This window comes from Desmodus rotundus, chromosome 3, assembly GCF_022682495.2.
Source record: "Desmodus rotundus isolate HL8 chromosome 3, HLdesRot8A.1, whole genome shotgun sequence".
Taxonomy (NCBI): domain Eukaryota; kingdom Metazoa; phylum Chordata; class Mammalia; order Chiroptera; family Phyllostomidae; genus Desmodus; species Desmodus rotundus.
In genome coordinates, this window is record NC_071389.1 from 63,068,950 (window position 1) to 63,082,445 (window position 13,496).

A 13,496-nucleotide genomic window follows, 5' to 3' on the forward strand; every position below is an offset into this window, starting at 1 on the left:
GCGAAGAGGTGCAAGAACAAGCAGAAAATATTGACAAAGCTCTTGAAGGTCTTCTTGTCCCATGGTTGGCTTTTTTTCCTACCACAGAAGTCTTTATTCTTTATGTATTAGACTTAAGAACAAGCCTGATAGAGAGCAATGGACGTGATGAGATGGAATGAGTGTGGACGGAGTACCTGTTGGGTGTCTCCTTGCTCTCCTCGAAGGCATTGCCACGGAAGCCCCTGTGCCCCATAGAGCACAGTTTGAATGTCACTGGTAGTTTAAAATAGTCATTTTATAGATGAGAAAACTGAGATTCCAAAAATTGAGTCCCTCGCTTAAGTTACCCAGTGAGTTAGTGTCAGAGCTGTTCACTCAAACTCAGGCCTCCTGGGCGCCAGGCCAGTGCTCAGGCACTGGTTAGGCACTGAGGGGGGCGTAGGAAGTTTCTGGAAATGTGAGGCCATGACTAGGTTGGGGAGACAGGGCAGCATAGTTCAAGTTTGGAGCTGGGCAGATCTAGGTTCCGTTCCCGACTCTGGGACTTTTAGGATGTTATTAATAAACCTCTCATTCTTAGTGGCCTCATTAGTAAAGTAGAAATAAAAATGCCTGGTTTTTACAGCTGGTGGAAGGATAAACAAGATAATATTTACGAATTGCTTATAATAGTATCTGGCCCTGAAATCTCATCAGTAACGACTGGTTGTTGTTATTAACAGTAACTCCCCCAAGGGTCTGCAATCATACAAAAGTCTCATTGACATGCCTTGAGAAACATCCAGAACCAGAATGTGCCCGACCACGTGTGCGGTAAGAAGTTGTATAATGGACATTTGTAGGCTTTGCCTTCCTAGTGCCCTTCCTCCTTGAAGCAACTCTCCCTTTTCCCAGCCCCTGTGGCTTGGGGGTGACTGGCACAATCAGTATGAATCCATCCTCCTAGCCATAAGGCCTCGATCCAAGGATGGGGACCTCACCAGGTTGTCAGTTTACGGTAAATGCTAGGGCTTCCACAAGTTACTGGAAAAGATGTGCTCTTCTCAACTAGGACTGTTACAGGAAAGGAATGATATCAGCACAGACTTGTTGGGGACACACGTCAAGCCCAACAGTGACGCCATCTCAGAAAAGGATCAGAGCTGAGAGAGAGAGAATCCTGATGACCTCAGCTGAGCCCTTAGGCCAGGGGCTGGCAAACATTTTCTGCAAAGGGCCTCATAGTAAATACTTTAGGTTTTGCTGCCTGTAACATTTCTCTTGCAAGTAGTCGGTACTACTATTGTAGCTTGAAAGCAGCTGTAAACAATGTGTACAAGGACAAGCATGGCTCTGTGCCAATAAAATTTAATTTGTGAAAACAGGCAATAGGCTGTAGTCTGCCAGCTTCTGCCTCAGGCCAGGCCAAAAGCCAGACTACCCTGGGACTTTTCAGTTAGGTTTGCTGCTAAATTCTCTCTTTGCCTTAGGCTGGTTTGAGTTAGCTTTATAGCTTTACAATGGAAAGAGTCCGAGTACAACTTTCCATTGGATAAATAGGAACTTAATTGATCTAGCATGTCACAGATTGCCTAATGGTAGAAAAATTGACCATTTCTCTCATCAAGTGGAAATTACCCGTGGGAGGATAAAATTCCCTCTTCGAGTCTGGGGTCCTGCGTCTCTGCCGCCAAAGCTGCGTTTTAATTGGTGTTTATCTCCTCCTTGTCATGAAGCAGAAACAAGTGTCCCCATGAGTCTCTGCCTTAGACCAAGCCATTGACAAAGGCCCAAGGTACTCACCTGAATGACTGCATGCAGGACAAAATGACCACAGAGGCCATCATCTCAAGATACAAAACTAATATAATATTGTGTGTCAACTGTAACTAAAAAACAAAAAAATATTTAAAGTAAAAAAAAGAAAAAGGAGCCCCATAGAAAAGTTCTTACTCAGTCCACGTAGAAATGGGAGAGAGGGTGTGTTGTGAGGACGGGCAGAACTGGATCTTCAGAAAAGTCCAGGCCCAAATGCTCCTGTCCAGGGAATTTGTTGCTCTTCTTAGGATATGATTTTCCTATAAAGAGGCTCTCAGTGTCCCTTGGATCAGGGCTGCTCGTTCTATCCTTTCTGACTAATTTCTTGCAGTTACTCAGACTTTCCTGGAATTAAGCTAACTTATTTGAAAGCTGAACACTGCAGTCCTGATACTCAAAATATAAGTGCAGCTCCTGCTGGCAAGTGGCACATACTATAAACAAGTGTCTCCTTAAGGGGGGTTAGTGCTCCCTGAGGAACCGAATGTGTTCGCAGCAAGGAACTCAGTTGAGCGCGTCTTTACCTGAAAATTGCAAAGGTGTTACCAGCATGGGCTATATGTAATCACTGAATTGTAGAGAGCAAACTTGAAGTGCCATTCCCATTGGAAGAACGAGGTGGTCTTATCCAGTTTGTGCTTCTATTACAAAGTAGCATACACTGGGTGGCTTACAAACAACATAAATTTACATCTCACAGATCTGGAGGCTGGGAAGTCCAAGATGAAGGCACTAGCAGATTCTGTATCTGGTGAGAGCTTGCTTCTAATCACCTATCAGAAGATCCATACACCATAGAATGGCCCTGTTCTTGCTCTGTCCTCATTAGGAGGGCTCCACCCTGATGACCTAATTACTTCCCAAAGTCTCCACCTCCTAATACTATTACATTGAGGGTATTTTAGCATATAAATTTGAGGAGACAAAGTTAGTCCATAGCAGAGGGTAAAGCGGGCTTGAGAATCTGGAGATCAAAAGTGAGGACATTCAAGGTATATTGGGGCAAATATGTGGCACTGTGGATGAACATTCCATTTATTTTAACAAGCATTTATGAAACACCTTCTTTGTGCCAGACCCTGGACTAACCCCATGAATACGTTGCGAACAAGAGGAACGGGGTCTCCGCCCTTGTGGCGTTTAAGTCCAGCAGGGTATGCAGGGAACACCAGTAGAAAGAGACAGAATTTATTTGTGTCAGTTGTTAGAGGCAAAGTTGGAGAAAAAGGGCAGGCCAGATGAGCCGAAGGAGGATGGAAATGAAGTAACTGCTTCAAGGGAGGACTTGATGAAAACGCGTGGTATTTTAATCTATGTTAAGCAGAGGGGATTGAGTGGAGGGAACTGGGGATGGATGCCAAGCGAGTGTGGGAGGGTGGTGGGAAGCCTGAACTTCAGCCTTGTGCTTCTTCTGGTGTCTCTTTTTGTCAGATATCCTGACAGTCAAGGTCCTCTTTTATGTTGAATTAAGGGCAGGGACTGTTTCACTTTTTCAGAACCTTTCAAAATGAGGACCAGCAGTTCTCGAGCCAGACTGCACTTGCCCTGCTGAGCTGGTGATAACACTTCATGGGGAGGCAGAGGTCTCTCCTTCGGCTCCGCCTCCAAGAGCAATCCCTCTGGTGGCTTTGTAGCACTTTAGCAAACATGAAAACTACTGTGAAAGATTGTGCGTTATTTCAAGAACTCTCTCAAGAAAGTAGTCCCCTGTAGTTTTTAAAAATGTCTACTCTGAATGTGCAAGGAAAAGCATCTTCAGATGCAGGGATTTCATTCAGAGTCTTCTTTGAAATAAATTTTCTCATAGAAAATTGAACTTCAATAAGAAAGAATGTTAAACAAATACGTATTTGAGAGAATATAATCTCCCAATACTGCACTGGCAGAGTGTAAAAAACTAGGATTTGGGGGGAGAAGGTGAGTTCTTCCCTTCTTGTAAACTGTGATATTCCCTCATGAGTTTTGCTTAAGTGTCAGACGTAGGGTGTAAGTAAACACTGGGTAGGTGACGCGAATGGAGGAGACCCTCAGGATGCATGGAGGTGACACTTCGCTGTTAGAGAAACAGAAAAGAGCCCTTTGGAAACACTTAAGATATAAATGATGTGCTTTCCACTTAATAAGATGTTTGCCTCATGTTAGAAAGCAAATTTACCGGTAAGTGAGCCTCTGAGAAGCCTGATTTACAGATCAAAAGTAAATCAGGTTGGGTGACTTACCCAAGGCCCCTGAGCTCAACGTCAGAAGTGATTGTTGTTTATTATGCAGGTTTAACTGGTGCATAAAACAGCCTATAAATGGGTCTTTTCCACAGAGTCCTAGACAGGAAGACCTGGATTCTGAGAACAGCTTGTCACCATAACAGCTATAGAGTCCAGTGCAGTCAAGGAAAAGGTTTTTGGTCAAAATGGTGTTTTAAAAGCGGTGTTCAATTGTGGTGCCTTTACGTGGAGTCTGCATTTTATCTTTGCCAGAGCTCTTATCACTCCTGGTTAATCTGACCTTCATGTTACCTGCCTGGCCCAGCCCCTGATGCTGTTTCCATTTCTGACACTTGGCAGAGAGAGGAGGGCTATGAGGATCGACTTGCGATGTCTTTGGCGTAGGCGGAGGAAAAGTAACCAATGGGGGACAGCAGAGAACTAGGAAAAAGTGGTGAGCTAGAAGCTAAAGTTGTTCCAAGGCAGAAGTGAAATCGACACAGAAAGTTCAAATAGAATGAGAACAAGGAAGTAGCAATTAGGAGGTTTCTGTTCTTAGATGGGACTGCAACCAGATCATAATTGGGTTAAGCGATGCAAGCAATTGATGTAGGACTAATAGCTAGTGTAGATTTGACTGAAAAGAAAAAAATCATGATTCAGACTTGGAATTCAACCTTCTCACTGAAATGTAGCAATCATCACCAGGATTACATGTTTCTAGAAAAAAAAAAAAGCTTTGATAGATGAATCGTAGCTGCATCCTCATACTGACTGAGGCTGACAGAAGGTCCTTAAGTAAGATCATTGGGGCGTATGAAGGAGATGCCAAGTTGAAACCAGGTCAACTCCTTGGCACGAGGAAGTGTGAGGTCTTCTAGAAGCCACTAACACATTTTACATGATCGCTTAATTTCAGGAAATCCCAACTTACTGCCCCTATTGAGTAAAAAGCAAAGGCTGGTCTCAATTTACAATCTTGTAAACCAGCTTTGAGGAGAGCAGAGATTATTCTTGGCAGAAATACGTCTGTTCAGTGCCTATTTTAATTGGAAATGTTTCGGTATGTGTATGTTTTATTTTCTTTGAGGGAAAACAGGCTCTAATTGGAATGTTCTGGGAATAGTTACCACTAAATGGGCAAAGTAACACCTCTAGGCTCAATTTTTGAATAGGAAGTGGGAATGCTAAAACCGGAAAAGTCGGCGTCCTTGCTGCCTGTCACTACCAGAACCAATGAGTAGAGACAAGGATTGAATTTTTATGGGTGCTTTATTCAGATGCCAGTGATTTGTAGCCTCAAAAATCATCTTAACACTTCATCTGCAGTGAACCTTTTTATAAGGAGAACAAAGGATAGGTAAGGGGGTTGGGAAAAAGGTTAATTAGATAAAGATTCAGTCTGGGGGCAGTTTTCCTAGTACTTCTGTATGTGTTGTTCAACAATTCTTTTTCCCTGGAACGGGTTGGCTCAGATACCACCTCCATCTGTTGGAGACCCCCCGGGGCACAAGGGCAGAAGTGCTTGTCAACCTGGAGTCACATAGGTCATGCATTCCAGTTCCTGGAATAACAGCTTTCCACGTGCATTAGTCACTTAAGCCTATCAACTATGACTGAAGTTAAAATCTTTAGCTCTTGAGTTCCCCTAACATCATGAGCTGAACTGTTTCCCCCAAATTCATATGTTGAAGTCCTAACCCTCAGTGCCTCAAAATGTGATGAGAGCACCCTATGCACCCAATGTTTATGAGAAAAATCAACGTGGTGCTAAATGGGAAAAGAGAGGGGAGAGGGACTACCTTTGTACATGACTTCTCCAAACACAAGTCAGTGGGAGGAGTAAACAACAGAAGTGAAGTGCTGATGGAAAAAGGACGGGGAGTAAGAGAAGCCACTATGGTGGGTCACTCCACCCCACGTGCCCTCACCCTTGGCTCCTCACTGCCAAGTCCCATGATTCTAGCAAGTCACATCATAATGGAAACCTGAAGATGCCACTTGCTTTGCTCTAGGTTGATCCTGGTCTAGTAAAAGTAACTGAGAACAAATACTTCAATATTCTCAAATGTACTCACGTAAGAACTGAGGTTAGATCATATATTTTTTCAAACAAATAAGTATATAATGTCAGACAGGATAAAATATCTGGCTACATCGAATACAGATTACATCCATCATTTCTCCCTGTTCTAACAGGCCAATAACTCTGCCAAGAAAGATGACATCGATTTGACAAGAGGTAGTTCTCCCAGACTTATGCTAGTAACTTTTCCACTTCTGTTTGCAAATCAATCACAAAACACATTTTTCCCACTGTTGTTCTGCCTTTCAGAAATTTCTGAACCAATCAACAGACATCACTGTTTACACTCCAAAGGTGACCCTTTTTGCTTTTTTACGTTTAGGTCTTTTCTTGTAAACAGTGTTAAACAACTCATTCAGTCGGCTTTGATGGTATACACTACATAGACTCAATCATGAATGCAACCGCGTATGTTACTGCTAATGGGGGAAAACACCACCGCTTGACAAAGACACTTTCGCTAAGTGTCCATTGTAACCAAACATAGGTCTGGCTGCCTGCCTGCCGCTATGAAAGCCAATACTCCAGAGGCAGGTGCTGATGTAAAGGAAAGTGGTTAATTTTCAGGTGCCGACCACCTGGAAGATGAGGGACTCACATCTCAAAGCCCATCTCCACCTCTCAGTGGAGGCAGAGGTTTTTTTAAGGAGGGAGAGGGGAACAGAACAAGGAGATCAAGGTGGGGGCTTGTTGAAAAGTTCTCTATGTGCAGATGGGCACAGTCCTTTCAATCAGGCAAGCGAAGGTCTGGTGTGCGTCATCCTGGTTTAGTCATCCTGGATACACGTCACCCTGGATACACGTCACCCTGGATACACGTCACCCTGGCTCCACAGTTGAAGGCCAGCGAATCTCCCAGGACTGGGATGCCTGAAGGTCAGAGTCTGTATCTTTTGAAGTTGGTCCCTAGGATGCTTATATAAACATGCTGTTTATCTGCAGGCTACATGTTAGTCAGAGTGAGCACTTACAGATACAATGTCAAAAGACTGGTGGGGTGGGTTGCCATTTCCGACCATTACAATTTTCCACTGTTACACTATGAGGAGGAGCCTGTTGAAATTCCGTTCAAACTGAAATACTATCAGTCTGACAAACTCTGAACATAGGTTTCATAAAGAGTCTATGATAGTCTAGACTTATGCTGATCCTTTTCTTGCAAGTCGTTGTAAGTGAAAATTGATCGTTAATGCAATCATATTGCAAGAGGTATATTAGTCAGGTTCTCTAGAAAAACAGAACCAGAAGAACCTATTTTGTTTGTATAGAGATATATAAATATTTTGATAATATATCTATCTTTCCATAATGTATTTGCCATCTATATATTTAAGGAATTGGATCAAAAGATTGTGCAGTCTGGGAAGGCGGAAATCTGTAGGCATTACAGCAGGCTGGCTGGAAATTCAGGCAAGAGTTGATGCTGCTGTCTGGGGTCTGAAATCCATAGGGAAGCCCAGCAGCCTGGAAACTCAGGCAAGGTTTCTGTGTTTCCCTCTTGAGGCATAATTCCTTTGATTTAGGAAAGCTCAATCTTTGTTCTTAAGGGCATCAACTGACTGGATGAGCCCCACCCATAGAATGGAAGTAATCTGCTTTACTTAAAGTCTACTTATTATAACTGCTAATCACATCTAAAAAGTACCTTTACAACATCTAGATTGGTGTTTTGGGCATCATAGCCTTGCTAACTTGACGCATCACAAAGGGAAGATGAACTATTTAAGACAAATGATTGTACTTACAAATATGTTTATTTATACCAATGACAAATAAGGAGATCAGATATACAAAATTACAGACAGGTGCTGGGAGAGTGGGCAGATGTCCTACATGAGCTCTGCATTAAAGTTAGGAGGATCTTATGTGAAGCTAACTTAGAGATGTTCATGTTGCTTTAAAAATTAACAGTGCAAAATCAACAAAGTTGCTTTGCTCTATTAGAAGTCTGATAGGCAAGAGTTTGTTCCTCATTAAATCGCTGGGAATGCCTGCACAATAGATAGACCTAGAGCCACATGTAGCAACTAAGAATTTCTCAAACAGTACTAAAGCAAATCTGAAGTAAGGAAAATGCCCAGGCCCTGACTGGTGTGGCTCAGTTGGTTGGGTGTTGTCCTGCAAAGCGAAAGGTCCCCATTTTGATTCCTGGTCAGGGCACATGCCTGTGTTGTGGGTTTGGTCCCCGGACAGGGCATATGGGATAGGCAACTGATTGACATTTCTCTCCCTCTTCTTCTCCCTCCCTTTTCCTCTCTCTAAAAATAAATTTAAAAAATCTTTAAAGAAAGAAAAATGTTCAGTAAGGCAAAAGGAAAACACACTTAAATAAAATGAATATCACCCAAATGCTTTGGACTGCAGATGAGTAGGTGTGGTGTTAAAACATGGCTCCATAATTCTTTTCTTTAAATACTCACCAAGGATATTTTTATTACTGATTTTTAAGAGAGGGTAGGAGAGAGAGAGAAACATCGATGTGAGAGAGAAATAGCAGTCAGTCGCCTCCCCTATGTGCCCTGACCAGGGATCAAACCTGCCACCTAGGTATGTGCCCTGACTAGGAAGCAAACCCCCAACCCACTGGTGTGTGCGACGATGCTCCAACCAACTGAGCCAGCGGGGCCAGGGCTGTAATTCTTTTGGCATTCTCCATTGAGTTTATGTCTTCTCCTCTGCCTCTGCACTCTGTGGTTGCTTGACCCATGGAATATGGTGGAAGTGACAGTGTGCTTTTTCTAGGTGTAGGCCTTAGGAAAAGGGCAGTTTCCATCTCCTGCTTGTTAGGATGCTACCTTTTGGAGCCTAGTCAACATGCTGTAAGGAAGCTTAAGCGGCCTAAAGGAGAGGGATTCACAGCCTGCGCCAGTGTGCCAGCTGTGTAAATGATCCATCTTGGATCCTCTTGCCCTAGCCGAGCTGGTCCAGCTGACACGTGCAGAGCAGAGATGAGCTGTCCTCACTGAGCCCTGTCCAAAGTACATTTGCGAGCAAAATAAATAATCATTGTTTTAAACATTTAAACCATTGAGTGTTGGGGTGGTCATGCAGTGATAAGCGCTAGACTAGAAGGTGCGTGGCTGGGATCTGGGCTGGGCCTGTGGGGGAAGTAAGATCTAGCTGATACTGAGTGGATAGGCAAGGGATAGATGTGGACAAGGAGCTTTGATTCCATGTGGGGAAGAACTGAAGAGGGCTGTACTGTTGGGCTAAGATGCAGGGATTAAAATATGTGGATTTAAAGTGGGTGAGTTAGTCATTCATTGATCATAGGGTCAGGTTAGGAGGAAAACATGGAGATCAGATCAGAGCATTTGGGCTATAGGTCAGTATCCAGAAGTTCAAGCCAGGAAAGAAAAAAATGGAAACACAATTCAGGACAGGAGATAGATTTCAAAATCAAGAATGGCAAATAGGGTGATCTAGTGGGGTCATACGGTCATTCATAATGTGGGAGATCAGGCAAGAGGAACCAGGGACCTAGGTCAAAAGTCTGAGTGTAGGAAGAGGTAAAACCAGCAAGAACGCTGGTACTAGTAACAGTGGCAGTGGCAAAAAGAGAAGTTTCATAGAGTTGGACTCAAATAGTTCCAAGGCTGGAGTTCCATGATCGCTCATTGGAGCTAGAATTGAGATTGCTGCTCTGCTCAAAGAGGGGGCAAGGAGGAATGCCGAGTGCGACACACGAGCTAATGTGCACTTGCGTTAGTTCACATAACTAGTGAATATTCTAGGAACCCTCTGAGTGTGTATACAAATAAACGTTGGAATCTTATACAATGTAACATTTGTAGATAGGCTTCTCTTTTGTTCTCAAAGCAAGTTGATGAGTATCTTTAAAAAGCAAATTGTATGCTAGAGGCTCCTAAAGAGGGCATTAATCACAAGTAAAAGCACTAGATAAGGCTTGTAGTATTTACATAGACATAATTGACAATTTCCTGATTGCTCATGACGTTAAGAGTTGATCTCATTGGATTTTATCATTTCCCTGCTTAAGGTTTTTTCCTTTTCTGGTTTTATTCTAAAAACAATTTAGAGTATAGCTAAATTCTTTGTTTTTTTCACATTTCAAAAGCACTTTGTTACCAAAATAAAGGAGAATGACATTGAAATTAAACCAATTACACAAATATCTCAAGAGTCTTAGCCTTCCCCAGGAGAATACAACTAAATTCTTAAGATGGTCCAGACTGGATCCTCCTAGCCTACCTTCCCAGCCTCATCTCCTGCTCTTCTTCCAGCTGGCTCACTCGTTTCCAGAGACAATGGCCTTCTCTCAGGTGTGTGAAGGGTCCAGGCTGCCTGCTAAGTCAGGCTCTTCCCACATGCTCTTCGCTGTGACTGGAAGGCATTTCAATCCACTTCTTCTGATGGCTTCTGTTCGTATTCCAGGCCTCAGTTTAGATGTCACATCCTTCAGAGATCCCTAAACTCATCCATCTCCTTTGTAATTCTCTTCTAATAACGTTTTCTTATCACTGCACTTACCATAATTGCAATTATGCATTTGTACTCTTATGTAGGGTTGCCTGTCCCACTAGCACGTGATCTGGCAGAGGCGGAGACCTGACAGGTGTGGTTTTTATTCATGACTGAAGCTGGGGAAGAGAAAAACAAATTAGAATCCTGTAAAGTGACAGAAGGCAGAAGAGGCAGGTAAAATTGAGAATAAAACATGCCATCTAAGGAATTAAAAAAGAATCACAGTCTGAAGACCACTTAGTAGAGGGCAAAGTGCTTAGTACACCTCAATGGGCCCAATGACAAGACTGTAAAATGAGTACTTTTAATGAGAGATCAAGAAATTTAGGATGTGCAGTAATTAGAATCCATGTACATTGGTGGTGGGAATGTAAAATGGTGTCTTTGGAAAGTTTGGCAGTTTTTCAAAAGTTAAACATAGACAGTACATGACTCAGCAATTATATATATATATATATATATATAGAGAGAGAGAGAGAGAGAGAGAGAGAGAGAGAGAATATTCTATATATAGAGAGAGAATATATAAGAATATATATATCCACATATATACATATATATTCTTAAACAAATATATTTTATTGATTATGCTATTACACTTGTCCCAATTTTTTCCCCTTTGTCCCTCCTCTGCCTGGTACCCCCCTTTCCTCCAGCAATCCCTCCCTCCGTTCATGTCCATGGATTGTACATGTAAGTTCTTTGGCTCTTCCATTTTCCATACTATTCTTAACAACCCCCTGTCTATTTTGTACCTACCAATTATACTTCTTATTCCCTGCACATTTTTCCCCATTGTCCCTCTCCCAGCTCATAACCCTCCAAATGATTTCCATACCTATGATCCCGTTTCTGTTCTGGGTGCTGGCTTAATTTGTTTTTTCAGTTTCAGTTGTTGATACTAACATTCAGTTGTTCAGCTGGGAATTTGTTACCATTTTAATGTCCATAGTTTTGATCTTTTTTTTTCTAAAAAAGTCCCTTTAACATTTTATGTAATAATGACTTGGTGATGATGAACTACATTAGCTTTACATTGTCTGGGAAGCACTTTATCTGCCCTTCCATTCAAAATGATAGTTTTGCTGGATAGAGTAATCTAGGTTGTAGGTCCTTGCTTTTCATCACTTTGAATACCTGTTCCCAGTTCCTTCCTGGCTGCAAACTTTCTTTTGAGAAATCAGCTGATAGTCCTATGGGAACTCCTATGTAGTTAACTCCCTGCTTTTCTTTTGCTGATTTTAAGATTGTCTCTTTATCTTTAACCTTTGGCATTTTAATTATGATGTGCATGGTATGATTCTTTTCGGGCCCAACTTGTTTGGGACTCATTTTGTTTCCTGGACTTGTATGTCTATTTCTTTTAACAAATTAGGGAAGTTTTCTTTCATTATTATTTCAAATAAGTTTTCAATTTCTTGCTCTTCCTCTTCTCCTTCTGCCACCCCTATGATTTGGATGTTGGTGTGTTTGGAGATGTCCCAGAGGCTTCTTGTACTATCCTCACATTTTTTGTTTGTTGTTGTTCTGGTTGAATGCTTATTTCTTCCTTATGTACCAAATTGTTGATTTGAATCTTGGCTTCCTCCCCTTCATTGTTGGTTCCCTGTAGATTTTTCTTTATTTCAATTAGTGTAACCTTCATTTCTTCCTCTGTGCTGTTGCCGTACTCAATGAGTTCTTTTGAGCATCCTGATCACCAGTGTTTTGAACTCTGCATCTGATAGGCTTGTTATCTCTATTTCATTTAGTTCTTTTTCTGGGGTTTTGTTCTGTTCTTTCATTTGAGCCATATTTCTTTCTCTTCATTTGGTAGCCTCCCTGTGTTTGTTTCTGTGTATTAGGTAGAGCTGTTTTGACTCCCTTAGTAGCATGGCCTATGGAAGAAAAGGCACCTATAAATTGTGTGGGGCAGGGCCTTAGGTAGTCGCCAGGGCAGGGCTGCCCGTTTTACCACTTTGTGGCTGTGTTTGAGGAGGGCTGGGAGAGGGGACCATGCCCCTGCCTGGCTTTGGAGGTTTGCCTGGCACTTGCCCCGATTCCAGTCACTTCACCTACACCTTGTATGCAACTGGTGCCTTCCGCCTGCTGTCCTAGTCCTGAATCCCACAGTGGGTGGGTTGGCCTGTGTTCTAAGACCGTGCATGCCCTTTAATTGGAATCTCCTGAAAATCCAGCAGTTTCTTCCACTGGACGAATCTCCACTGGTTTTACATCCAGAAGTTATGGGGATTTATAGTCCTCATGCTAGAACCCTGAGCTGTGTGATCTGGCTTGGGGCTGGGATTGCTCACTCCCAAGGTATCCTTCCCAATGTTTATCCACCACACGTGAATGCGGGTCTGCCTGTTTGCTGCCACCACCTCTCAGTGCCACACTGTGTCTCCTCACTTCTCTGCCCCTCCTACCTGTCTGGATGAGTGTGGCTTCTTTAATCCTTGATGGTCAGATTTCCATAGTTTGATTTTCTGACAGTTCCTGGTATTATTTTTTCTGAGGTTTAGTTGTAATTCTATCTGTAGTTGCATGTCTACCTACGCCTCCATCTTGACTGGAAGTCTCATTATTATTATTGAATATATAATCTAAGAGAAATTAAAACATTTCCACACAAAAACTTGTGTATCAATTCATACTATTCATAGTAAAAATGGAAACAACCCAAATGTCTACCAAATGATGCATAAAATGTGGTATATTCATAAAGAAGGAATATTATTCAGCCACAAAAAGGAATGAAGTACTGATATGTGCTGTAATACGGATGAACCTTAAAAGCATGCAAAGTAAAAGCAGCCAGACACAAAAGGCCACATATTGTGTGATTCCATTTAAATGAAATATCCAGAATAGTCACATCCATACAGAAGCAGAGCAGTGGTTGTTTAAGGGTGGGAATAGGAAGTGTGGGAATGACTGCCAGTGGGTATAGGGTTTCTTTTTGG